Source organism: Papio anubis, chromosome 6 (genome assembly GCF_008728515.1).
Source record: "Papio anubis isolate 15944 chromosome 6, Panubis1.0, whole genome shotgun sequence".
Taxonomy (NCBI): domain Eukaryota; kingdom Metazoa; phylum Chordata; class Mammalia; order Primates; family Cercopithecidae; genus Papio; species Papio anubis.
Window position 1 is genome coordinate 92,192,979 of NC_044981.1, and position 27,511 is coordinate 92,220,489.

Sequence of the window (27,511 nt, forward strand, 5' to 3'; positions counted from 1 at the left end):
GAGAGCGCGCTGGCTGCTCGCCGACGGCGGGGGCGGGGGGCGGCGGGGGAGCGAGCTTGCTGGCGGCTGGCGGCGGCGTTGAGCGCCGGGCAGGGAAGGGATATGCGCGGGATCGCAGGGAAGGGGGAGGGGAAGCGAGCGCGCGGGCTCGCTGAAGGCGGGAGGAGGCGGAGCCCTGTGGCGTCTGAACCCGCCCCGGGGGTGCCAAGGTGCGTCTCCAGTCTGACGCGACCGCCTGGGGCGGAGCTAGCGGGACGTGCCACCTGCAGTGCTGGCTAGAGCTTTTTATTTACTAGGGAGCAGTTTCCCCGCGCGACAGTCTGGGAGCGCGCAGGCACTCGCGCGCACACATATGCACGCAGGCACACACACACACTTTTGCACACACAAACACTGTAGGACGCTCGTCTTCACTACTGCATCCCTGAACCAGCAGAGCGAAGCTACTGCGGGTTCTCTTAACCTCAGCATCGTGGGGCGAAGCAGAGCCATTGTGCATCAAGGAGAGGCCGGTGCCTGCGCTGCCGTCTCGGGCACCTAACCCAGCAGACCGCTCACCCCATCGGGTAAGCCAGTCTCTCTCCTTGTAACCTGTTCTGCAGACCCGAGGAAGAGGGTGGGAGGCTGCTGGTGCGCCAGTGGGGGCAGACCCGGAGTTGACATTTCAGGGGCTTGCAGCCCATGCAGCCTCTGCCCGTGTCGTCTAACGGGAGCAGCCACTACTCAGATTACTTATGCTGCCAGCCCTGGAGTCGCTCCCCACTTCTTCCCTTCCCCCGCCCCCCCCCCCCCCCCCCCACAGCCCAATATGTACTGTGCTCCTTGGTTGCCAAGGAGACTTGCTTAAACATCAGCCCTGGGACATCTATTGAAAGAACTGGTTTCTTAAATGATGCTGTTATTTATTTTTATATTTAAAATAAAATATATACTGAGGACCTTGTGGTAATTTGGCATTCGTTAATCTGTATTCAGGTGGAGGTTTCATTCAACTTCAAGAAAAGCCGTAATTGCACTATATGGTATGCTTTAAAAAGGATTCGTCAGATGAATTTTTCAACGGATTGTGTCTTGAATCATAATTTACTCCCATTTTGGTGATCTTATAAAGAAAGCTGACTCCGGTTTAGATCCCTTCTTCCCCTCTATTTCCAGTTTTATTTTGCAATTTACTTAGTCGTGGTTATTTTAAGTTAAAAGCAGATGTTTTAATTGTGGTTCCCCACACAAGGATGAGCTTCTGTTGTGAATTAAGCAGAACAGGAATACATGTTTGTGAATTTGTAACGTAAGAAGGTAGCATTCATGACATACATCTTTGCTAGCATTTTTATATCCCCTGCATCAGTATTGAAGCGCAGTTTTCTGCACCTCTGCTCATTTCTGAGAAGATTCTGTTTTCTTTAAAATCTCTTATTGATTTTTTTTAAGATCTGTCTTATCTCTATACATGTACAGAGATAGATATAAAATATGTGCCATGGCTTACGAGAGCTTATATGAAAGTGCAGTTGTTTTTGTTTTGTGTTTTTTTCTGATGGGACTGGGTCCTCTACTAGAACACTGATAGGCCCATGGAAGAGGTCAGTGCTTCTCTTTCACAGAAGCCCCTAATACCTGGGCTACCAGTTTTGTTTTGTTTTGAGGCCTCAGGTGTCTATTGGGTGAACTTGTAACACAGTACTTGAAGGCATCAGCAATCCAGTAATTACATTTTGCACGAATTTCATGCCTCCCTCACAAACAAATGGCCCAGTAAAGATCCACTGGTATTCAAGAATTCATTTTGTTTTCCTTGGATCTTTGTTCATCTTTTCTACTTCTTGTTAAATGACACAAGAAAATAAGTCAAATTCTTCTAATGTAGATTTTAAACTCTGTCATAGAAAGTGTAATAAATAATGTGAGGAGCAAGTAAGCCAAATAATGACTGAGGTAGATAGAGGGGATTTATGCAACTCACAGAGCATTGGGAGGTGAATGATGACGACAAACATTTTACATTACAGTGTAAAAAGCACTTCTCATATACTTCTTTTTTTAATCCTCACAACAACCCTTTGAGGCCAATAAATTACCTTCCATTTAAAGCTGAGGAACCCAAGACTCAAACCTTGCTGAAGGTCACAGCTAGTGAATAGGGAAGCCCTTTCTAGATCCAGTCTCCTTGCCCTTAAAAAAAGTTGTGTGTGCGTTTCAGATGTGTGCAGGGATCTGGCAAGTGATATAAAGGAGTGGGGCAGGCCTAGAGAAGACACGTGGGAGAGAGGGTAGGGAGTGGAGCGTGAACTGTGGCCTCTGGAACTTGCAAACCACTGTAAGGAGGCAGCTCCCACTCCACTGTAGCTGATTGTTATTGTCCAGGCTCTAAAACATGACAGGTTTTTAAGGAAAACAGAAGCGTCTAGATTTTTTATATGAGGTATTCTTAATTTTAAAAACTGTAAGGACCACATTAAAAAATGTATCTGGGTCGTATCTGGCCTGTGGCCTGCTAGTTAGCAACCCATAACTACTGAGGTCTCACTCAATTTTAAGTTTTTATTCTCTAACAAAATACTGATGTGAACAAATACATCCATCACTGCGAATGATCAGTTTTTTATTTCAATATTAAAGTCTAATAAATGCTCTACCTTTGTTCTTCAATAAACTAGTTCAAAAATTTTTTGAGGTTTCCTAGATCTCTCTCTTATATCTCAGAAAATAAAAGAGCATGAAATGCTCCAAAATAGGAATTTTTGCATCTGGTGAAACAAAAGCATTTATAGTTTAGAACTTATGTTCCTGGCTTAATGTTTTTTTTCTTGCCGTAAAAAAAGTTGAGTGCTTGTTATAGGAAGACGTAGGATTGGTCAGCAAATGGAGCATCCTGAGCCTTTAATGAAAACGTCTGATTAAAGTGTTACGTAATTAGTTAAAACCCACCACTGAATACTGCAAGATGCCAAAGGAGCAAAAACATAAGTGGGAACTCAGAGACATTAAATCCCAGCACGCTGGTATATAAAATGTTTACTCCTTAAATAACTATCTTGTAGTGAGGTAAATACATTTTAAGAAGCTGCCATTTTCTCCCGTTTCTCCTAGAGCTACAGAGATGCTAGTGGACTTCACTGAAGTAGGTAAGTAGTCAGAAAGGAGTGTCATTTTATTTACATTGTCTCTTTGGTGGATCCAGAGAGGGTGTAGTTAAAAGGAAAAGCCAAAAGATTTGAACAGTGACTTCTAAAATCCCCCTCTGGAAGGATGCTTTAACAGTAAATAAAGCCATTTCAGTTTTCCTTTCGTGGAAATATGTTGCACCCCTAGTAAGGAGCTATGCAGGTGTGTGTTAGTAATGTTCTAACAAAGTCCTGGCTGAGTGCTGTGGAGATACCGTCTCTGCCCTCAAGGATTCAGAGCAAACACACTGCTCCTGGCAGCGTCCACTTTTCGAGCTCTTCTGTGAGCAAGCTACTTCCATATTGGCTTCACAGTGACTCTATAAACTGGGCATCTTATTTCCATTTTACAGATGGAAAATCTAACACTGCGAAGTCCAATTGGACCAATGAAAGAAATCTTGCAACCTCAGCTGCTCTTCTCTCTTCACATTCCTTCTTCTCAACTGTTATCTAATGCAGGTTATAGACATGTACATAATTGTGATTTTGAGGGAGTTATGTGTTAAATGTTACAATGGAAATATAAGATTCCGTAGAAGCTCAGACACAGGGAAAAATTTTTAAGTGTTCTGATTGTGGAGATCAGGTCAGTCCCTATGTAGCAGGGGAATTAGTGATGGAACTTGACGGCTGGGTGTGATTATATTAAATGAAAATCCTTATAGCTGTTGAAAGATGGGAGTCTCCACCAGACAGTCTGTTGGAAATGTGGGTTAAGAGGATGATGCTAGTGATACCTGATATTGATGAGCTTATTGTAGCTGAGCGGGTGATGAAAGCTTTGGAAGAACTATGGTCTCGAAGACGGAGTGCAGCAGAAGATGCAACTGCGGATGGGTGGGAGGGGATGGAGGAAGACAAATTCAGGAGGGAGACTAGGAGAAGAGTTGTAGCCATAGAGGAGAATCTGGAGAATGTGGTACTGATTCTTCTAAAAGACTGAACATAAAGGCAAGGGACAAACCAATATTATATTCTCTATACAGAGACTGGCACGTGATAAATACCCATAAACCGTGATGACATGTCTATATTTTTAATGTTCGGTGGCTGGTACATAATTTCTTCTCATGATATCACTTTTCTATAGAAAAAGCATACACATATTTTATATAAATTCATTTGGAGTGGATAAATATATGGATTTTCAATAATGGGAAAAGATTCTGGCAAATTAGATGATAAAAGATGTAATCTTATTTTTTTCTAGAAGAGTCATAGACTTGGAGGCTAAGGAAGCTCTTACAGATACAGATTTTAAGGTTGCATATACTTTTGATGAAGTCTCGTATGTTTGGGACAAGTAAAGGAAAAATGTGGGGTGTATGTTAACCATTTGAAAAGCTATACTCAAATGCAGACAGAAGGCTTTGGTGACAGATAAATGTACTATAATCTTGATCCTGGTTGGGTCAATGTTTTTATTACATCAGTATAGATATGAAAGAAATGTGACAAGCAAGTGGGAGCGAGACTTGCATTTAAGTACTAGATCTTTGGTGACTGGGTGGGAGAGCTACCTGTTAGAATGTTCAGCACAAGGTAACAGGATGAAATACAATCGAAGGCGACATAGCTAGAGTCTAGCACTGGGGATATTTGTCATGATAGAAATTTACTTTAAAGTTGAAGGGATTTTAATTCCTATCAAGTACAATATAAGCCAATTATGATGATTTGCTCTTCACAGATACATTTGGCAAGTAATGGAAAATATTATGAAAAAATGATACTGTAAGGAGCCCATCTTTCTTAATAAACAAGGGGCTTTTTGGTGACAGCAGAGATAGATGTGGCTATGTCTCTGTGTCAGGCAGTGTCTTACTTCCCTTCTCTGCTTATATGACTGCTTATTATTTCAGAATTGTTTTCCAATTTGTAGAGTAGAACTTAAGACTTTATCCTAGAACATTTTACTTTCTGTCTTGTTGGGAATTAGTAAATGGAATTCATTTTGTTCACCTTTTTCCTGGCATTTCTAATCAGAACCTTCATTCCCAGGCCCTTCTTGTCAAGATCTTTACCTAAGAGGAGCTGAGCAATGTGAAGTGCTCAACTTTCTTCATATTTCTTTTGTTCTTTCCCTATTTCATATGCACATTGCAATGCATTAATGTATTTAATTTAACTTGATTTTGACATATGGCACTATAAGTTTTGGTGAGATTTTTAAGCGAACTATGTAGAAAAAAAGTTTTGCAGACTTGACTTGGAGTCAGATTAGTTCCACATATGGCAAAAAGCATTGAAAGCTATAAATTTGTCTAAAATAGCTTCTTCCCTTGCAAGGTTGAAGTCACCAACCTGATAAGATAATTTTTAAGTGAAGAAGAAATGTCTTTGGCAGTTTTCATGGACTCTTGACAACATTTTCCTACATGTTTATTTGAGGCATAATGTATTCTGCTTTCCATGCCAGATGAGCCAGTTCCAGTTACTTAGAAGCAGGGCTACCCCCTCCCTTCCCCACCCAGATGATACAACCAGTTTGTTATACAAGATATTGATGGAAAAAGAAGTCCCATCTAGCTGATTGCTTCAGTGAGAACATATTTGATGCTAATGGCACAGACAATAGAGCAGTGGAGGAGGCATTTTGCAATTTTTTATGACACAAATTCTGATACCTCATTTAAAATCATTACTTAGAAACCTTATTATTTATGATTTTTAGTTCTACAATTGAAAGTGCAAGGTAGCATGGCACAACCAGAAGAACCTGAGCCCTGGAGCCTGGATTTGAATAGTAAATCTGATACTTCTTGGTTCTGTGACTCACAGTGCAGTTACATATCCCCTCTTAGCTCTCATTTTCCTCATCTGTAAAATGGGAATTCTGTTACCTAGATTATGGAGTTGTTTTAAGATTAAATAAGATATGCATAGAAACATCTAGTACAATGTTGGTGTATAATAAAATCTCAGTACTTATTAATTCCTTCCCTTTGCCTCTCCTTTCCCCACTCCTTTGCCTTCCTCAAAATGATGGTGGAATTCATTTAAATTTGCTGAGCCATGTAAAATGTCTTAATCTGGTGTGCAGACCTTGGAGTGGAGCTACCCTAGTTATGCTATGGAGCTTTTAGTGATGCAGTATGCTGCTTACGTGGGCTCTCCCAGGGAGAGGGATGCATAGCTTGGACTCAAATGATGTCTTTCCTCTCTGACAAGCCACTCTTCCCTCTTTTATGCAGCTCCTGGAGCATCAGCCTGGTCACAAGGAAAAGGAGGAAGGGTCAGTCAGTTTCCTCCTACCCAGGCAGCTCTCTGGGGTCTATCATAGGATCTCTTCAGGGGTCCACATCTGCAAAAAGCACAGAGCTGCCCCTTGTGTTCTCTATAGAATTAATAGTGGCAGCATCAAGTACCTGGCGGGTACAGACCTCTTAGCCTTTCTGTAAGGTCAATTTCTAGAGCCCACATCTTTCTTGACAACTAGAAGTTTCCCTTCATGCTGAATTATGTAAATTTTATGGAAAGGTCAAAAGCTCACCAGGATTAAAAAAAAAAAAAACACTCCTCAAATTTCAAGTCAGATACGATTAAAATCTTCCCAAGCAGAATACTTTCTAGTTAAATCTATTTTTTTCTTTTTCTCTGCACCACGACCTCACTCATTCCCTGTTCCCACCAGCAACTCCTTCTTCTGTGTTGAAATATCATGTGGGTTTTAGATGACCCAGGAGTGCACATGAGATTAGTATGACTTGACTCTTTGCAAAGTCACCCCCAGCCCGTGGGCTTAGGGAGAACCTAGACAGCAGAAGGAACTGCTAGCAGCCTACCACACTTGTAGGAAGTTAGCCTGAGCAGTATATTGTAGGATCCCATAGACCAAGTTAAACTCTGTTTTCATCATACAATGGATTATAAAGCACGTCCTTAAATAAAATACTTTTTCTTGTGCTAAATGTGCTCTGCTTATACCTGGTATGCATGTATGCATATATTTATATATTTCAGTATTTATAAAGATATAGTGCAATTTCATAATTCAGATGCATTTTTACTCGTTGGTAACATTACTTGAGATGCCTCAAATAAGAAAGACAAGTTTTGTGATTGTTAAAGACAGAAAATCCTTTACTCATTTCTTTATGGCTCCAGAAAAGAATATGGTAAAAAATGTTTTGTAATGGAGATTGATTATAGTCAGGTGTAGATTCTCAGCTGAAAAATATGGTAGCCGAGATGACATCAGTGCCAGGTCTTGTGTCTGCATCACATTCGCAGACCAGCACAGTTACAAAATCATTACGAAAAAAAAGCCTACTCTAAATGTGAAGATACCGGTTTATTCTAAACCACTCCCCAAGCAATAGTTATGGTTATTATTTTGGAAATTTAGGTTTATAATTGATATAGATATCTGAGTGGAGGAGATTTATTTTGATAGAGTCTCTCATTCACTTGCTTCGTCATCTACTCTGCTTGACATTTTCTGAAAGGAGACTTTCTTTTTAAACAAAATGTTGTTTTTGTGATAGGCAGTGGTGTAGATGTAATCAGATGCCCCTTTGGCTGCGTAAAGCTTCATTAGTGTTTCCTAGCTTGATGTCCTTGAGCTGATAGAACTGACTGGGTTTTTTTTTTTTTTTTTTTTTAAGACTTCAAAGCCTAAAGAAATATGAAATCAATGTTTTGTTTTTTCTTCCACAAAAACATTAATTACCTACAATCTGATTTAATTTTGCCATAGCTTATCTTCTTTAGCTTTAGGCCAAAGCCATTTATCATTTCTTGGAGGTATTCCAGATCACCTACAGATGGGACCTCCTAATAGAGCAAAAGTCATTTAAGAAACTCATGCACAGCCCTTAGGCCTTTCTATACAGCATTTAACTTGCCTTTTTTTCTGAAATCCCTAAGATTTGTGAATCTTAGTGTCATCTATAGGGTTTTCTGATGTTTCCCTTCTCTCACCTTGTACTGTTTCACAAAGTTGTCATTTTTTTTCCTTTTTTTTGAGACAGATTCTCGCTCTGTCACTCAGGCTGGAGTGCAGTGGTATCGTCACAGCTCATTGCAGCCTTAATCTTCTGGGCTCAAGCGATCCTACCACTTCAGTCTCCCTTGTAGTTGGGACTATAGGTGTGTATCACCACACCCAGCTCATTTAAAAAAATTTTTTTTGTAGAGATGGGTGTCTCACTATGTTTCCCTGGCTGGTCTCGAACTCCTGGGCTCAAGCAATTCTTCCACCTTGGCCTTCCAAAGTGCTGGAATTATAGATCTGAGCCACTGTACCTTACCAAGTTGCCAATTTTTTATTTCTGTGTTTCATGCTGTTTTTATCAATGTTACCCATCAGAAGCCTGCAATTAATTATTGTCATTACATTTTAATTGCTTTAACATCGAATATTAATATATTCTGTATATGTAACTGCCAAGGGGTTTGCAGATGTGGGCGGAATTCTTTGGGCAGCACATTATTTTCCTAGTGGCTGAAGGTTTAGTGGTTAAGGATTTCACTAGTGTGGAACTAGGACAGGAGGAATTAGTTACATGGTTTATCTGTGCAGGAGCATCACCCCTACATAAAGCCTTTGAAAATAACGACATATTTTACTCCTGGACCTAATGAGGGATGAAATTCCCATACCCCTCAAAACATGTGCCTTGATTACTGAATTTTTCCTTTTGGGCATTGTATTCTTGGAATTCTGCTTCCTCTACTTTGACCTCTTTCAGGAAATTTATATCCTGTGATTGCTTCAGAATTCTGTTGCCATCCATTCTTTGTTCATGTGGAAACTTGGAGTGCCTCAGTCAGCAGCTATTGGTGTATGACTCCTTTGTTGGATGCAGGGACAAGGCAAGTTTGGAAAGAGGACTTCTTGCCTCTCAGCATTAAGTGAGCCCTTCACATCAGTGGCCAACTGTTGACCAAGATGTTTAAGAAACACAGGTTATCATTACTCTCAAGAATTTCCTTAGTTCTTAGATGTAATGCATCTCCCCTTTGTATCTGGAGCTCCACGGTTGAGCTCAGGGATGGAAGCATATTGACAGTTTCAGGAGAGAGTCTTTCTATGTGATGCTGTAGTGCCCACCATTATCTCAGCTGGGACAAAGGGTCATCTCCCAGGAACCAGCCACATGTCCCTCTTTGGCCAGTTTTGAGGCCTCCTAAGAACAGTGCCAGGGTTAATAAGGCCTTTTCTTTAGGCAGCACTCACTTACGGTGGCTCAAGTCACACATCAGTATTGAAAATGTCTCACTCTTACTGTTTCTGTGGATTACGGTTAGGCTAGGGGTCGACACAGTAAGTGGATTGGGAGAGCAAAGGCAGGCGGAATCAGTTTCCTTGAGTTTTCACTCTGTAGGGAGTTACCTTGACTTCAGAACTCTGTGCCTAAGTCTCCTTCTGTATAAATTGGGATAACACAAAGAATCTCACTTTTCTCACATTGTCATCCATGAGATAAAATTAGATACGTTAAGTACTTTATTTGTATTAAGAGTGCTCTGGTATTGGTTTTGATTGGGCATTGTAGGACTTTGCATCAGAAAATCATATATTTACCACTGTCCTGCAAATATGTGCACTCTAGAGGTTTGCAACCAGGCTGGTCCTCAGAATGACCTGAGATTGTTTCAAAAATATAGATTACTGGATCTTCTATACTTAGTGTGTGAGAATCTGCATTAGTACTGAGACATTTGTGTATTAAGAAACTCCCGTTGACTGATTATGGTGACAGGTCTACTTTGGGAGATGTGGTCTAGAGTGCAGTGAACTGCTCACACTCTGCTTCTTATTCCCACCTTCCAAGGACCAGCCAGACCATCTGGATCTGGGCCTCAGCTTTCTTGTCATTCACACTTAACAACAACAAAAAATAGCAGGTTAAATCAGTTCTGAGGTCACTGCTCTCCAGATACTCAGTGGACATTTAAACAACACAGACAATTCTCTACCAACCAGGTGCCCTGTCTGGGTAGAAGTCTTGATGTGTGATTAACATCTTTACTACCAAAACGGAAGTTATCATTTTCTACTAAAATCTGTGTACAACTAATTAGGCAGATTGCTGCAGAGAGCAGCTAATATCCTCATAGTTGTCCATATGGCACTTCGGTTGATTAATAACATACATTTCTGCGTAAGATAAAACTAGGTGTGTTTTTATTTTATATCTTTTTAGATTTAGAGCATTGATAGTGATTACATGGCATTATGTAAGCCAACTGGAGAATGCCATTTCCACTGTGGATGAAATCTTATGAGTCATTGATTAACAGGTTGGTAGTGAACTGCTGTAGGATAGTATGGATACAGCAGGATTTGAGGAGCAGAGAGGCTACAGTTTCAAATTGTAGCTTGATCTTTATTTTTGGGAAGGCTCAAAATGTGCTTTTGAATATTAGGTATTTTGAGGAGATATGCAATTGTTAAGCACCAGGATACAGAGAAGAAGAAAAAAAACCTTGCCATTAGACAACTTGAAAGGCATAAATGAATTGCCGACATCTACAAAAATGATCAAGGTTATGCATGATTGGATGTGCTTAATTGTAATTTTAAGAGAATTCATTTTGTGGTGTGTGACTAGCTGAGAGAAAGGCAGACCTCATACTTAGGTTTACCTGTCTGTGGCAATTTAATTATTATTGACCATTATGATGGTTTTCTGATACTGAGTTAGGTACAAGCCTACTTAATTCCTATTGCAGGAAACTTTTTAATGCTTAATAATATTTTTGACTTGAAGAAAAAGTCTTTTGACCTGAAGAATGACCATTTCAGGACTAGAATTGTTTTATCAAGTTACCTTTTCACCCCTATAAAGTAAGGTAAATGCTGTCTGTGGAACTTTGGCAAATTAGATTTTGGCTGGACTCTTCTGCCTTTTTTGTCAAGGAAAAGAGGAGGGGTCCAGGAGGAAAGAGGGAACATTAACTGTGAAACCACGTCTATCATCAATTGATTTTGAAGTTGCAGCCTCATTGGGTGGTTAGTATTGGACCATCCTGCCAAAATCATCTCTTTGGCCATCTGTGCCAAATTATAGGGAGTAATAGCCTTGGGCACAGCTGCTGAGTCTAATGTGTATTTCTAACTTGTATATTAATGATAATGACTGCATAGAGAAGTCCAGTGACCAAATGTGCAGAATAAATAAGAAGGAACCAAATCTATGTAAATGTAGAATTCAAAGAAAGAAAAATCTCTATTTTACGTCAGGAAATGACAGTACATATTTATTTAAATCTCTATACAAGGATATGACCTTTTCCTACTCCATCTCTTCACAGTTTCTCCTAAGGAGAAATAAATCTCAAGATAGACTGGCCTTGAATTTTGGTCCTTCTATGTGGTGCTTCTTGAATTTGCTCTGAGATAGGACGTGGATTTTATTACTATATCCCAACATTGATAGGGCCTTTTCTCAGCTCAGCCTGTCCCTTTAAGAGAATCACTCAGGAGTGACTGACTGCCTTTGGTGTCACTGTACTTTTTGTTGGTTGGCTGGGGCCAGCAGTAGGACCTTTATAGGCAGGCTAAGTCTAATGTCACTAGGAATATAATTAAGAAATAATTTAAGAAATGAGATATTCTGCAATCCAATGACTAAGGATAAAGAATGCTAAGAATCAGGATTTTAAATAGACATGTCTACATTTGCATGACCATTCATTTCTCTAAAGTATCTTAACTAATCAATGTATTGGAAGGAAACCTACCTTATAGTGAAGGAAGCCTTTAAAAAAGTCACCCAAAGAATGTGAAATGATTTGGCACATAGAACTTAGTAGCATAGTTCCCTATACATGCTTTACAATTATTTTTCCTTCAAGCCTACCTCATTCAGAGCCTTCTCATTTTTGGTTGTTCAGCACCCAAACCTTGGAAACATCCTTAGCGTCTTTCTCTCACAACTTACATCCAAACAGTCAGGAAATTCTGTTGGCTCTACCTTCAAAGTATACCCAGAATCTGACCATATGTCACCACTTCCCACTACCATTCTCGTCCCAGTCAACATTACCTGTTGTTTAAATCATTGCAGTAGATCCCCAGAAGGTCTTCTTTGCCTCCTATAGACTGTTCTCAACACAGCAGCCAAAGTTTTTATTTTAAAACCTGAATGAGGCTATATTTCTTTGCCCAAAACTGCAGCAGCTTCCATCCCAAGAACCAGACCCTGTATACCATCTACCCCCTCTTATCTCCCATTGCCTTGCCCATTCCTGCCTTAGAACTGGTGTCTCACAGTTGGTAATACCGTCGACCTGGAATGCCCTGCCACCTGCCTACCCGCAGGCGCACTGTCTTACCTCCTTCAGGTCTTTGCTCAAATGTCACTTTCTTAATGAAGCCCACTGTGATCACTGTGCTTAAAATTGCAACCTGCCTACCACCCCAACCCCTTCACTCTCAATTCATCTTAACCTGTATTTTTTTTTCCCCATAGCTCTTACCAATTAAAAACAAACAAACAAACAAACAAACAAAAACGGTTTTACTGAGGGAAAACTGACATATCATTAAAGTTCACCCATTGTAAGTGTGTACAGTTCAGTAGTTTGTAGCAAATGTATAGCGTTCTGTAGCCACCAACACAATCCAGTTTTAGAACATTTCTGTCACCCCAAAATGTTCCCTCATGCCCATTTGCAGTTATTCCCCACCCCCTCTCCATCATAGGTAACCTCTGGTGTGCTTCTACATCTATACCTTTGCTTTTTCTAGACTATGATGTATTTGTCTTATTTGCTTAGTGTTTAGCATGTGTGGTCCAAAAGATGAAGGAGCTGCATATTTGTGTAAAATTTGGATATTATCCTATTTCTTGTGTATGTGCACTTATTTGCAGATAACCAGTGTCAGGACATGGGGGAAGTTGGACAGAAATGGGAGAGAGATGTAGGGGTGCCTGTGCTCCATCTGTGTATGTCTGTCGGGCAACAATCCTGAGGTTCTCTGGGTGCGCCTCCACTGCCCCGTCCTCCTCAGGGAGATGAGCTGACTCCTCACACGTTTTCTATTAATGAATGATTCCGTGATTTCTTCATTCAGTTATGGAGGAGAACATGGAATCAATGTGTACTCCTGCCTCAATATTCGGTTATCAGGGGCTCTCAGCCTCTCCTTCCACTTCCTCAGGTGTCCTCCTCTACCCTCTGTCCTCACAGCTGCTCTTCTGCCTTCAGCTTCCTTACAGCTTCCCTGTGCCACTTTCTTTATCCTTCTGTCACTTCCTAGGGACAGCTGTCACTAGTATCTTTAGAGATGTGGCTTCCATCGTGTCACTCTCCTTTCTAAAAACTTCTGGCAACCTTTGAAGACCCGTGGCTTGATTGGTCTCAAAAAGCATTTCTCCACCTGCCTTCTAATTCTTCCCAATGTGAACTGTGTCTCTTTCTCAGACTCTGTAAATAAACACACTCTCAGGAAATATCGATTCCTTGACAACCTTTAGTGTTATGTATTTCTGATTCCTAAGCCTCTTTGTCAAGTAATGAATAATTTAAAACAAACAAACAAACAAACAGAAAAACCCTTAAGGCCCCTAAGAGTTGATTATTTGAAGAAATCTGGTAACTTATCTGTGTATGTTTTCCTAAATCTGTTATTCTCAAAGCATCACAGCTCCAAATTTGCTGTATATTTACCAAGGGTGTCTCTGGCCACCAGTGTTGTGAAGTTATAGTTACAAGATAATTCCATAGTAGAAAATAAAACAAAACATGTATGGTTCAGGTGCACCAGCATCAGGACCAGACTTCACTTCCACTAGGTCCACTGTTGTTCCCTGCTGGAGGGTCCTGGGGGCGCTGGTACTGGGGCAGGGCTGGGCCCCACAGTGGACACCTTCGCTTCTGGGCTCCAGCCTTCCCACATGCTTCTCGTGTCCTGCTGATACCTCATCGGCATTCTCTGTGCTGCTATTGCTGCTTCTGTTTGCTCTGGTCCTCCCTGATGACCAGTGGTGTTAAGGCTGCCTGTGGACCACACTGTTCACTAGCCGCTGGCCTCCTCCACAGCCAGTGGGCTTTGGCTGCTTGTAGCTTCCTTTCTTTCTTCCTGCAGCAGGAGCAGCACCAGGGAATACATAGATGGAATGGATTTGGAAATAGACAGGCCTAAGCTTGAATCCCGGTTCTTTCATATACGAGTTATTTAGTCTTAGGAAAGTTACTTATTTCTTTGAACCCCAGTATTGTGCTCTAGGGACAGTTACACCCACCCTGCAGTATAATCATGTGACCCACATGCAATGATGTATGTAAGTTTCATTGTCCAGTGCCTGACACAGAGTCAGCACCCAGTACGTTTTTGTTATTGATTGTTATGATTATTCTAAAGTGAACTTCAAGGGCCCGGGAAGCTAATGGTTGCTCCCCTTTCTCTGAGGACAGCAGGCCTTTCTTCCCAGGATTACTGCTCTATGGGTGTAGGGTAATGTGAATGTAGGCAGTCTTTTTTGACCACCGTCTACATTTTCCAGTACTCAGTCTCTAAAGCTAGCAAACAGCTGTGAGACATGGGCCACACCTTATTGGCTTGTGTGACCCGCCCCTCCCCTTTTCCTGCCATGCTGTCATTGCAAGATGAAAGTTAGAAAACACCGGAGTCTTCCGTGTTGTTATAGCTTCTTACAGCTGCCGTTGGTGTTTTTGCTTATAAAAGCATTGCCAGTTTTCTCAGGAATACTGTTTTACTCTGTAAAGAATGCTCATTCGGCACACAGTTACTGGGCATCTGTCAAGTGTCAGGCATTATGCCAACGGCTGATGAGTCAGTGGCGAGGAAGACAGGAACTTGTCATCTCTGAGCTGACACTCTATTGGAAGCATTCATCTCATGGTCTCACAAATGAAAGTGAGATTACAATAGAACTAAGTGCTGAGGAGGAGAGGTTCATGGCATTGTGAAAAGTATAAAGTGGGGAGCTTTGACCTGCTCTGGAGGCGGATGAGGAAGCCTTCCCTAAGGGGGTTTGAAGGACATGAGGCATCAGTGAGGCGAAAGGGAGGGGTTGGAGAGTGTTTCAAGTAATGGGAAAAAATCCTAGGGGGAAACACGGTGTCAACAAGGTAGAGTGGGGTGCAGAGAGCCAAGGGCAGTGAAGGGGGAAATGTGCTGGAGGACAGTAAGAGAAGGACCGCGGGCCTATAAAGATATCTATCTTTATCAGAAATGCCGAGAAGCCATTGAGGAACAATTGTAATGATGGAGTGGCAGGAAGTGGAAGGCTAAGATGAGATCTGATTACAGGGGAACAGTAATCAGAATAGGAGGGCACTGGAGTCCATTGATCTGATTCCGATCAAAAGTAGCTTAGCCTAGGGAGGTGGGAATAGAGAAGGAGATAAATTGACTAAGGACAACTCAGGAGGTAAAATTTTCAGGGCCTGCTGCTGGATCGAATATTGAGGGTAAGGGAAGAGAAACCTGATGACTCCTACATGTGCGCAGGTGGAGGTGTCATTCTATACAACTGCAAGTGTGAAGGTAACATTCCACGCAACTGCATTAATGTTGGTGCCGTTTGTATGGGTTATAGTACTAATCCATACAGCTGTGTGGTTATGGCAATATTAAATTTGAGCTGTCTTTAGGATGTTGAAATGAAGATATTACATAGGTTCTTATATGTTTGGAGCTCATAGAAAACATTGGACCCATAATATGATTTTTGATTGAGATTGAAATTGCCTAGGGATAGAGTAGATCAATTAAATCTCAAGGAACTGTAACTCTTAATGATTAGGTAGAGAGGGATAAGCAAAAAGGAAGAAAAAAAAAAAAAAAAAAAAAAAAACAAGTGTAGCCAGAGAGGAAGGAAGAAAACCAGGAGAGACTGGAATCGTAGAAGCCAATGCAGTGGTGTGATTGAAGGAGAGAGCATTTACTGATGTGGAATGCTGCTGATATCCAAAAAGTAGAGGAGTGAAAGTGACAACTGAATTTGATGTTGGTCAAGATAAAGCATGCATGGTGACTCAGAGACCAAAGGCAGCCTGCAGCCCAGACCTCATTACTATGCCACTGCACTAAATCCCAGAACCATACTATAGCCCTGCTTAAGCAGCCCCAAGAAGGCAGAGCTTCCCAACTGGTAGAACAGATAATAAGCCGAGTTACAGAAAAAAGGCAAATGAACAGTTTCTTGCACACCAGACTTTGTAGTAAGATTCGTGCTTACTCTCTAAATGCTGTATACTCATTCATTTAGCAGACTTTATTGGATGCTGTATATAGAAGTGAGGTGAGAGGCGCTCCATGCCCTGAATACATTCGCAGAACAGCAGAGAGGAAAAATACAACAATAATACACCCATAATTGTGATGTAGGCATAAGGTAAGCATCACTAACACAGGTACAAATTGTTGGAATTCAGAGAATGGAAAGCGTAATAGATGATGTGAAATGTACAGATCAAAAATAGAAACTTGAAGTGCATAGTCCTTCAAAAATCAAGCATACCTCAGGGTAAGAAGCCTCCTGGAAATCAGATAATTAACACCTTAGGATTTACCGTAGAGTGGCACTGATAGCTCATTAGTCTTTCTGAGCCATTATTTCTTCCTTTGTACTTTTGTAAACAAATTTTCAAGTCTTTTCAAGGGTTTACAAGGTTGAAATTTTAAAAAATAAATTTCCTTGAAAATGCTTTAAAAGGTGTAACTTCTATGATTTGCATGTTCAAGTCAGCACTACTTTAATAAAGATAGTGAAAAAGGAATTTTTTTTTTCTTTTTTATACTTTAAGTTCTACGGTACATGTGCATAACGTGCAGGTTTGTTACATATGTATACTTGTGCCATGTTGGTGTGCTGCACCCATTAACTCGTCAGCACCCATCAACCCATTTACATCAGGTATAACTCCCAATGCAATCCATCCCCCTTCCCCCCTCCCCATAATAGGCCCCGGTGTGTGATGTTCCCCTTCCTGAGTCCAAGTGATCTCATTGTTCAGTTCCCACCTATGAGTAAGAACATGCGGTGTTTGGTTTTCTGTTCTTGCGATAGTTTGCTGAGAATGATGGTTTCCAGCTGCATCCGTGTCCCTACAAAGGACACAAACTCATCCTGAAAAAGGAATATTTTGTTCTTTCCACCTGGGTTGGCACTAGTTTCAAAAATATTAACTTTGAGAAATATTCCTAACAAATTGCTACAAATACTAAGACTTCTCTCTAGGAAGTGGTGAAACAAACATGCATTTTGATATTTGATTTAAGAGATATCATGATTCTTACTTATCATGTATTTTCTGAAAACCTGTTGTTATTCCCATTAAGAATTAGCCATACTTAATCTGATTTAATTCTTAAATAAGTTTCCTGAGTGACTTACATTTTAGTCAAATGAAATAATAGCTCTGAGAAGCATTGGTTTTATTAAGCAGAAGAGGTTTGATATGATTCAGGTAAGACTAGATGTTGTAGTCAACTTCACGTAATCCACGAAAGCCCCTCTTACACCACTCTTGAAAAAGTGAGCCTGAGAAAGTATCCTCTCAAGCTTCCCCTCTGGAGCCTCTGCTGCACAAGAGGTTCCCTGCTGCACAAGGATCACCTTGGTTGGTGTCACGTAGCTGTTTTTTTTCTGTGATTTATCCTTTACTGATCTGTTCCATCTAAGCAATGAGAAGACCCCCAAGAACAATTTGGAATACTTTCTTCTGAACTCTTACATTTTCTCTGTTGTGTGTAATTGGGATGACGGGTCAGGTGCAGAAATTGGTTGTCTCATAACTTTTTGAGAATAGAATAAATGGTCCAGATCCTTATTCCTGTGCAAAAGGCATGTATGAATATGGTCTCAGAGAAAGAATGCAGAAAAAGATTGGCATATGTACTGTATATATAGTAACTTAGGTAAGGTCTCTTTGTGGAACCCCGTTAAAACCCTCTGTTCTTAACTATCCTGGGCTGTGATCTGAAAGAGTTCCCTGAAGCACATGTGTTGCTCAGACATTCTCCTGCTTTACAGCCAGCGGTTACTCCACAGTCACTGTTTGTTAGCTTAGGCTTCGCTGCCTTTTGCAGCCCAAGATCTGCTGGCCCCACTTGTCTGGGTCAGCCTAGTCTGGTGCTGCCCCCGTACTACTGCTGTCCCCCTCACCATCCTTTCCAGCTACTCCTGCCACCTCACACCTGCCAGATCCCCAGCATGCTTCTTCACCTCGATCTCAGTCCAAAATCTGTGCATCAAGCCGTCTGTGCTCAATACCCATTTCCTCCATGAAACTGTTCCTGATTAGCTCTACTGTACAATAATTTCCCTTGTTCTAGACATCTTCATCTACTCTGTCATTTAGCTGTGGAGAGTTACCTTTTGTTGTTCTCTGGTTATTTTATGTGTGTTTTCTTAATTTGAAAGTATATGAATGATAGAAGCTGTGTCTTAAAATGTAAGGGCTGGAAAGGACATTAGCATTGAAATCCTCTATCTTTTATCCCACTTCAGGAAATCAATAGCAGTGACTTGCTGCAGCTGTGGGGTGTGTGTGTGTGTGTGTGTGTGTGTGTGTGTGTGTGTGTGTGTGATTCAGAATATCCCTTCAGGATCATATTAGATTCTCAAGGAAGAAGAGAGAGGGGAGAAAGCATAGAGAGATTGAAAAAGACTTTCCCCAGGTTATTCTGATGCCACCACCTCCCTTTCTGCCTCCATCTCTAGTTTTTATTGTCCTCATTCTGCAAAGAATCACCCCTTGTGGCAGAGTGGCTTGCCATCAAGCCTGAGTAATGTGTAGACAACCTGTTTCACCTCTCTCTTGCCCACATGCCATGGTTAAAAATTAAATTAAGCGTTCAGGGCTACAGATTTAGAGGAGGGACTGTAGGCTAAAAGGGAAAGAGAAATGAGATGGATGGTTCAGGCTCCCTCTACACACACACACACACACCCCCTATCTGTATGTATACACATATATGCACATACATATACACACATACACACACCAGGACGTAGACACATATGCACACACATATATACACATACATCCACACACATGCCTATGCATACACATATACATTCTCACAACACCTATCCTGGGGTAAAGGACTGTGATAGGGCCATTATTCTTTTCCTCAAAATGGATTTGGCTTATGGTAAATGCAGAGTTCATATTCCTCTAGAACCAGCTCTTAAAGGGTTGGTCTCTTGGTGTCATTCACTCAAGACCTGTGCGGTAATATATTTACTTCTATTTCCAGGAAGAAGTGAAAAAAACTATACTGTTCTACCAAGGAGATTTCTCACCCACACATAGGCTGACACCTGTTTTACTTATTACTGCTGACCCCCGATGTTGGATAACTTCACATCAGCTGCAAAGAACTCTCCCACAAACTGATTTAGTTGGATTCCTCCGCATTTTGTATGAGAAAGCAGAAGCCCAGGGAAACAAACTGGCTTGGCCAGCAAAAACCTTAGTAGCAGAGCCGCGACCAGGACCCAGGTCTCTGAGGTCTTGTCTTTACTAGTTGCTCTTCTTTGTCTTTATGGCCCCTATAGTGCCTCGCACAAACACATTTCATAAGCCTTCACTGCTTCCTTTTCCAGTTAAACACTTTGAGCTTCCTGCTTTTTTCTTTTGCCATATGCACAGACACTTGCCCCAGCCATCTGGGGAAGGGAAAAGTCATATCTGGCAGGGGAACGAGTGTGCAGATGCATTCTTTTTATAATTACTGAAAAGAAGGTTGTTGGAGGTATGATTTATTTAGCCAGCTTCTTCAGATCTAGATTCAAAAGCTGTTCTCATGTTCAGAAAATATTTTATTTTGTACAAAACTCTCAGGACATTAATTCCTTCTCAACCCGCGGTCTCATTTTTCAGCATGTGCCTCTCACTGAAAGCTAGTTCACCGCCAGCATTAATTTGACCCCCAGCTGTATTCGTTCCCTGTCAGTTCTTGTCCTCCAGGCTGTTGCTCATCGTTATATCAAAGATGGGAGCAGCTGGAATTAGATGCCTGTGATTATTAAGACGGTAATTACTGATTGTACTGACACCAGTAATATTAACTTGTGTTTAAATAATTTAAAATGTTACCTATGAGGCATGCATGAATTCAAGGTATCAGAATAAAAGGCAGTATCTAAAATAGCCCGGGCAAGAATAAAATATTTGTTCTTGCTTTATTCAGATATTCTGGCTTAAAATACTATGCAAGGATGATGGACTTTCTCTAGTTTAAACAGTTGTTTTTAAGTTTCTTTACAATAGACCTAGGTAATATGATCCTAAGGAGTGCTGTTTGCAGGAAACAAATTAGTTTTATTAGATTTCTCAAGTTTTTAACATAACTTAATAACTTAATATTCGACTACCATGGCCTCATCTGCCATGGTAGTAGAAAGAGTTTGATGATGCTATATGTTCATATTGTACTTCATAGTTTAGGAAGTACTTGCAAACTCATCATGTCATTTAGTCTTAACAAAAGTATTGTGGAGGATGTAGGTTTACCCCTGTCTTAATGGAGAAATAAATGTTGGCTCAGAAAGGCTGTATTACTTGCTCAGATTACATGAGTGATAAGTTGTGAGGTTAGAAGAAGAGATTTGTCGGTGACTTCACAACACTTTCCAAATCTGTGAAGTGGCAGTAAACTATACACCATAGCCTTGCTGTACTTGGGAAAATAAAAGAAATACTGTCTTCTTTGGTGGAATCTTCTGAATCCACTCTTCATTGAAGAACAAACAGTTGTAGGAAGGAAAAGAGCTTTTCATGGACTTACAGAGCTTTTCTTTATTGGAAGAATGATCATCTTTACTCTTAAATTTATGATTCTAAGAGTATAACATGACTTTGACAACTCTTTATTTTTATAGATGATTGAAGTGTGTGACTTCTGCCATTTATGAGATAATTCCAATGTGCTGTGCTGAATTTCTAGGTCTCTTGTCATGAACTACTTAAAATATTTTTGTTTTAATTTGAGAAGCATTTCCTTGAGAGGTTGGATGCAGCTTCCGTTACTTCGTTTTTATTTATTGTTGTTTTTAAACATCATCATTTAATCCTAGGACATGACTGTGCCAGCCCTTCATGCTAATTGTGGATAGTGCATGGCAGGGCTAATACTAACACTTTCTGTTGCTTACCATGATGCCACATAACTCACAACCATGCTTCTTTTGAAGAGTTGGAAAACCACATCCAACTCCCTTAGAGCAGAAATCCCAGCCTGGATCCTAAGATTGGGGCATGCCTGTGGGGTAAGCCCTTTCAGAGATCACAGACCTTGTGGAGAGAATAAAGGTGCACACACTTAGTTCTAGCCCAGTGGGCCAGCGTCAGAGCAAAGGTTTTATTTCCAAGTGCAGCACAGTGTCTACCACTCAATCGTCCCTTCGCCCAGGTCCACTCAGACTCAAGACCAAGCCCTAGAAAGAGAGAGGTACATCAAAAACAGTAGGGAAAAAAATGTTAAGCATTGTTTTCCTCAAACCCCTACGGGATCCTGAGTGCACAACGTTGGTGACTTGGGCAGCACTGGCACTTCAAATTTTGGTCATTGTAGGAAATGGCATTCTTGGACAGTGTCTTCAGAGAAGTGGTTGGTGGCTTTCTGGGGGAGTTACAGGCTTTAGAGCCAGGTTCAGTGCTTTTGGCATGAACCTGGGCCCCTTTGGTGTCTACATCAGTAGATTCAGAGGCTGGCATTGTTGTACAGAGTGAAATAACGATAATGTGGAGGCTGACAGGGTGATTATGGTTTTGAGAGTCAGTGAGATAAACCCTGGAACTGAGGAGCTGGTCTTCCTTGTGTAGTTGAAGTTTCTGCAGTTATGGGTGTGGGGTGTAAGGCCAGATAAGGAATGGTTTTTAACGTTTTCTGGGGTCTTAGCTTTCACTTAAATGGCTGGAATATAAGGGTTTACACGAATGATAAGATGAGATTCATCTTGTTTCATGGAAAATTATTCATTTTACCAAAGACGTATCAACAGGATTAGTAAGCTTTTGGATATTTAAAATATGAGTTTATTTAGAACAAAAATATTTTAAATGTTTTGTTTTAAGTGATATCTGCTTTTAGACCAATCTAACCATTCAGAATAGATATGTAATATCTATTTTCAGTTTCTGGTAAAAGAATTTTTTAACATGAATCCTTCATCTGGATCCCATTTATGTTGCTCAGTGTTTTAAAGCACTTATTATCTCATGGCACACCATATCACTTACTTATTTGCCACGTTTATTGTTTATCTGTCTTCTTGTGTAGAAAGTTAGCTCCACAGGGCAGGCATTTTATCTGTTCTGTTCACTGATATGTCCCAGTAACCTAGAAGTGCCTGGATATGGTGACCACTAAATAATGACTTGTTGATTCTTTAGTCAAGAATCTGTCACTTCACTGCTGTGAGCTAGGAATTATTGTAATTGTTTCGTGAGGAATAGGTACTGAGGAACAGGGGTCTGGATAATTATTTTATAATATTGATAATTGGACAAAGTATGGGAGAAAGTATGGTAGTGGCAGGCCACTTCTGAATTTGTAATTTTCACCTTATGTTTTTGCCGTTTGTGCCAATCCTGCTCCAACTAGTCCCTAAAGTAGATCCTAATGAGATAACAGCTCATATATTCCCATCTTTCCCTTTTCTATTCCTCTAGATTGGCTGATTGTTTTATACTCTGGTTACTTAGCGGAAAAAAAGTGTAAGGGTTAACAAATGAGAAATGACTGGTAAAAGAAAAAGAAAGGGAATGGCCATAAAATGAGCTGTGAATAGTAGAAAAATGTTGAGTTCTATATACTTAAGAGTGGGTGCATATTTAATTCTAAACTTCCTTAGTAGTCATTGTGAAAAAAGCAGCTTGGTTAGTTTCTTGATTTAAAGCATTTATAAATGTTAAAAGAAATTTATTTGGGAGGCCATTAGGCTGAGATGGCTCCAGCACCTTGGGTTCCTACCTAAGTAAACGAAGTTTACCAGTGTTAATAGTAAAATGAAACAAACATAATCAGCTGAAATCATCAACTAACCACTAACTAGGGACTTTCCACCAATCGTATCCAATAAGACAAACACCCAACTGCAGCCAATCAAGTAATTTCTTAGTTTTGCTTCTGCATTCAGCCTATGTGAGCCTGCAGCTCACATTGCACAGCTGAGTTCTCTGAACCTCCTCTGGTTCCAAGTGATGCCCAATTCATGAATTGTTCATTGCTCAAATAAACTCTGTTATATTTAATTTGTCTAAAGTTTTTATTTTAACATAAATAAGATACAACCACATGTTAGGAGCATAAATACAATTTATTTCTTTATACTAGGACCAAAAATAAATCCCTCTCAAGGATTCTCATGAAAAAGACACTGTGATAGATATCATGAGCAATGTCTTCTAAGCATCTTTACAGGGTTATCACATCACTTCTCTGATGCTTTCATTGATGGTAAACCTCAGTATATACAGAGATGGTAATTTGGGAATACAGATGGGAAGGTATATTGCCTTTTGTACTCTGGAATAATAATGATTAAAACTTTCATGGATTTTATGCTCTTTGCATTGTTCTTAGTAATTATATTGACTCATTAAACTCTTATAAACATGCTGTGAGGTAAATAGTATTATATTAATCACATTTTATAGAATGAAGAAACTGAGGCAGAGAGGAATTAAGTACTTGTCACACTGGTAGTGGGTGGGGATTTGAAACTAGGCAATTTGATTACAAAGTTTGCACTCTTATCTTATGCCAAAAGGATACTACACAGTGTCCTTTTCATGAAAATCCTTGAGAGGGACTTCTTTCTGGTCCTTGCATAAATAAATGAATTGTATGATACTCCTAAATGTTTGGTTTTGCTAGATGCCTTTCTGGAATCCAAGGCTAGATTTTAGAGGATCCAGAAGAGAAATGAACATTTTTTCAGAAAATTGTCTGTTGTAGGTTACTTAGAAGTTATTGGGCAATTGTGAGAGTTTTTGCCCTCTGGAAAATCCCTGAAGTCTAGCTATTCTGTGTTACTAATGCTAGAGGCAGCACAGTGTACAATGAGGGGTGTGAATTTCAGTCAGACTTGCCTGGATTCTAATTCTACTTACTAGATTGGTGATCTTGGGAAAGTTACTTCACGTTGTACGTCAAACTTGAGGTTTGGTTCGTATCCTCTGCTTGGTACATCATCATAGTTGGTATTCCTAGACATTTCTCCAGAGAGACCAAATATTTTGTTTTTAATAATGTGGAGAAAAAATTCAACCAAGACATCAGATGATTCCTGAGACCTACAGAAAAATTTTGTGATGTAGGTGTGTCGTTATGTGGGCAAGTCTATTTTTTGTGTGTGTGATACAGTTATTGAAATCATAAGATATACTTTGGGTCTGTTTCTTCATGAAATAAACATGATAGTTTTACTTTCACTAATAGTATTTAGCAGTTTTAGGTACAGGATATAACAAAGGGCAATAATATCTTGGTTAGAGAATATACTTTTTTAAAAAACATTATGTGATCATAGATTTTGTGCATTGGGAAAATTAGGATTTATGAAGGAAGGATTTGACTTCAGTCACTGAGATGGATTTGACAGCCTTTTTCCCCTCCACCTCCCCCACGCAATTCTCTCTGAGATTTATCCTCCCACTTGTCAGGCTCACCCAAGCCTATTGACTGAGCCAAGAAAACATACTCCACTCTCCTCCTCCTTTTCTGACTCATGCCAAAAAGTCATGTAGCAATTCAAACATCTCTGAAATTACAAAACATAATGTAGAAAACTTTCTTATCTCCGACTTTAAAATCTTTTTTATTATTTTGATATTTGCATAAGATTTTAGATTAATTTCATTTCTTCAGAGACTCTCCCTGACAACTCAATAAACACCTGTTGACTTAATCACATCACAATGTTTTATGCATTTTAGCAGTGTTTGTCTATTTACTGTTTATTCTTCTTAGAATGTAAGTTCTGTGAAAATAGGGACATTACATGCCCCTTTTTTTTTTGAGACCGAATCTCACTCTGTTCCCCAGGTTGGAATGCAGTGACTGGATCTCGGCTCACTGCAAGCTCTGCCTTCCAGGTTCACACCATTCTCCTGCCTCAGCCTCCCAAGTAGCTGGGACTACAGGCGCCCGCCACCACGCCTGGCTAATTTTTTGTACTTTTAGTAGAGACAGGGTTTCACCGTGTTAGCCAGGATGGTCTCGATCTCCTGACCTCGTGATCCGCCCGCCTTGGCCTCCCAAAGTGCTGGGATTACAGGCGTGAGCCACCACGCCTGGCCGAATGTCTTGTTTTAAACTGTGTCTCCTAAAGGTAATGGCACATAGTAGGAATTAATAACTATTTTCAAATGGATGAGGCTTTCTAAAATCCTCATGCATTTTACTTCATTTAAATTGAGTCTCCTTAGTTCCAGCTCTGATATTCTAGTCAGTTTTCTCTTTGTGCCATTCTTTTTGCCATCCTTCACATTTGCTCACATGTTATCATTGTTCATTTACCCAGATCCAGTGTCTCTGGGTTCATTTCTAATGTTGCCACCATCTTCCCCCACCAGTCTTTCTTTCCACAGGTGTAGACTTGCCACCATCTTTTTGTGTAATGTTGACTGAGTTAGTATTTGATAATCTTATTTTTATTTTCTTTAAATTGTGAATATTTTCCATTTGACTGACTCATAGTGGGGTTGTACAGATTATTAATGACATCTCTTATTTACTTTCGTAAGATCATATCTTCAGAGTTCCCTGTTGAGATTAATGATTTCGCATTGTTTAAATATTCATAGTGTCATTGGTACTGTGATTCAGAAAACATAACTTTTTTTCTCTTTTTTTCCCTCCTAAATTTTAGTATTTCACAAAGGTATTCAGTGGTAGTAGAACTAAGGAAAGGAAATTCAGTAGGTAAATGGTTTGCCACTAATAATTGGAATTAAATATACTGACTTTAAAGTTTTTTACTTAAATCAATATTGTTTTTCTTTTTTAATAGTAAAATTATGACTAGTATTTTGAGTGCTCATTATATTTTCAAAGTGCCTCATCTTGCCGTTCAGTTACTCTGTAAAAAGCAGGACAATGTAATATTGTCTTAAAACTGAGCCACAGTGTATTTTTCAAAGCCAGGGTTTTAAAGTCATAATAATTTAAAAATTAAAGTGCAACTTTGATTTATTTTGGGTCTTGATATCTCAAAGTTTTTAGAATTATGTGCATATTCTGTAAAAGACTTAGAAGCACATTTTCAATGACAGAGGCAAGTGTTTTTGGAGGTGTCTGAAATTTCTACATTTGTGGTTTAAAAAAAGACCATTAGCTCTCTAAACAAGAACAATGTATAAACAATACATTTATTAGTAAGTGTTCCAGGAACATAGCTCATTCTAGCATAGAGAAGAGTGGGATGTGGTCCCTGCCCCTATAATTCATAGTTAAGATGTCAGTTAACATGAAGTTCAACCCAGCTGAAGGAACTTCACCTCATGCCCACGTTTTTTCTTCTACCTTACATCTCTTTTTTAAAAAAGAAAATTATGCTCTAAGTGATAGCTTTTATCAGTTGTCACGTTAAAAAAAAATCCAGACACTTTGCTTTACAAAATCATTTTAATCTTACTCCTTTACATGCATTCCTGGTGTATGGTAAGTGCTATTTAAATATTGAATGAGTTGAGTGAGTGAGTGAATGAGTGAATGGTTGGTGAACGACTAGTTATAGTAAATTCTTTGTTATTCAACCTGACCAGATGTATTTTCATGGAAAACCAAATATTTTATCTAAGAAAATTAGCGTGTTCATCACACCAATTAACATAACTAATTGAATAGCTGAGGGTTGTCCTCTTTGCCGTAGACATTGATATTAGTAACAAGACAAGGGCATTTCACATACTACTCTTGCTCTACTTTGATTCCACAACAGAAGACATTCTTATATCTGAGAGCCCATGAGATGATAGTGAGAAAATGCCATTTTGGGGTAGACATTTTCATATAGCTGTCATTGATTTCTTAAACTCAAGAAAACCTTGTAATACAAGTTTGAACCAAAAAAAAGTACTTCTCACAAAACATGTAATTCTGAATGTTTTATAAGTTAGATTAGAACTGTGACCAGATCTAAACATAAAGTGGTTAAATTTCTAATTTAAAACATGATATTTAAAATTTTATTATTAATAATGGAAAAATATACATGGGTCAGACTCACATGGTCTCTGTTTGATGATAAGGGAGACTTCAACAGGCTGAGTAGGACTGGGAAGAAGCAGGACCAGCTTGGGTTCAGGCAAAGGAAACAGACTGAGCTGTCTGCATGAGAGGAGATGTCAGCAGCCCTATACACCTTGTTCCTGTAGTATTATGAATTTGGGCTGCATTTACCTGG

At 39.9% G+C, this 27,511-nt stretch overlaps 1 protein-coding gene across 11 annotated transcripts in view; it reads left to right on the forward strand.

Moving 5' to 3' along the window:
- Positions 1-70: 70 nt before the first annotated feature.
- KLHL32 (kelch like family member 32) overlaps positions 71-27,511 on the forward strand; it is a 214,905-nt gene continuing 187,464 nt past the window's right edge. For 10 of the 11 annotated variants that reach the window (XR_004184570.1, XR_001901981.2, XM_003897934.5 and 7 more), the window contains exon 1: positions 71-566. The gene's annotated coding sequence lies outside the window, so the exon portion shown is untranslated. Of the gene's footprint in view, positions 567-3,090; positions 3,126-27,511 lie in introns of all 11 variants that reach the window. The other variant, XM_021936810.2, reaches the window with a different exon arrangement.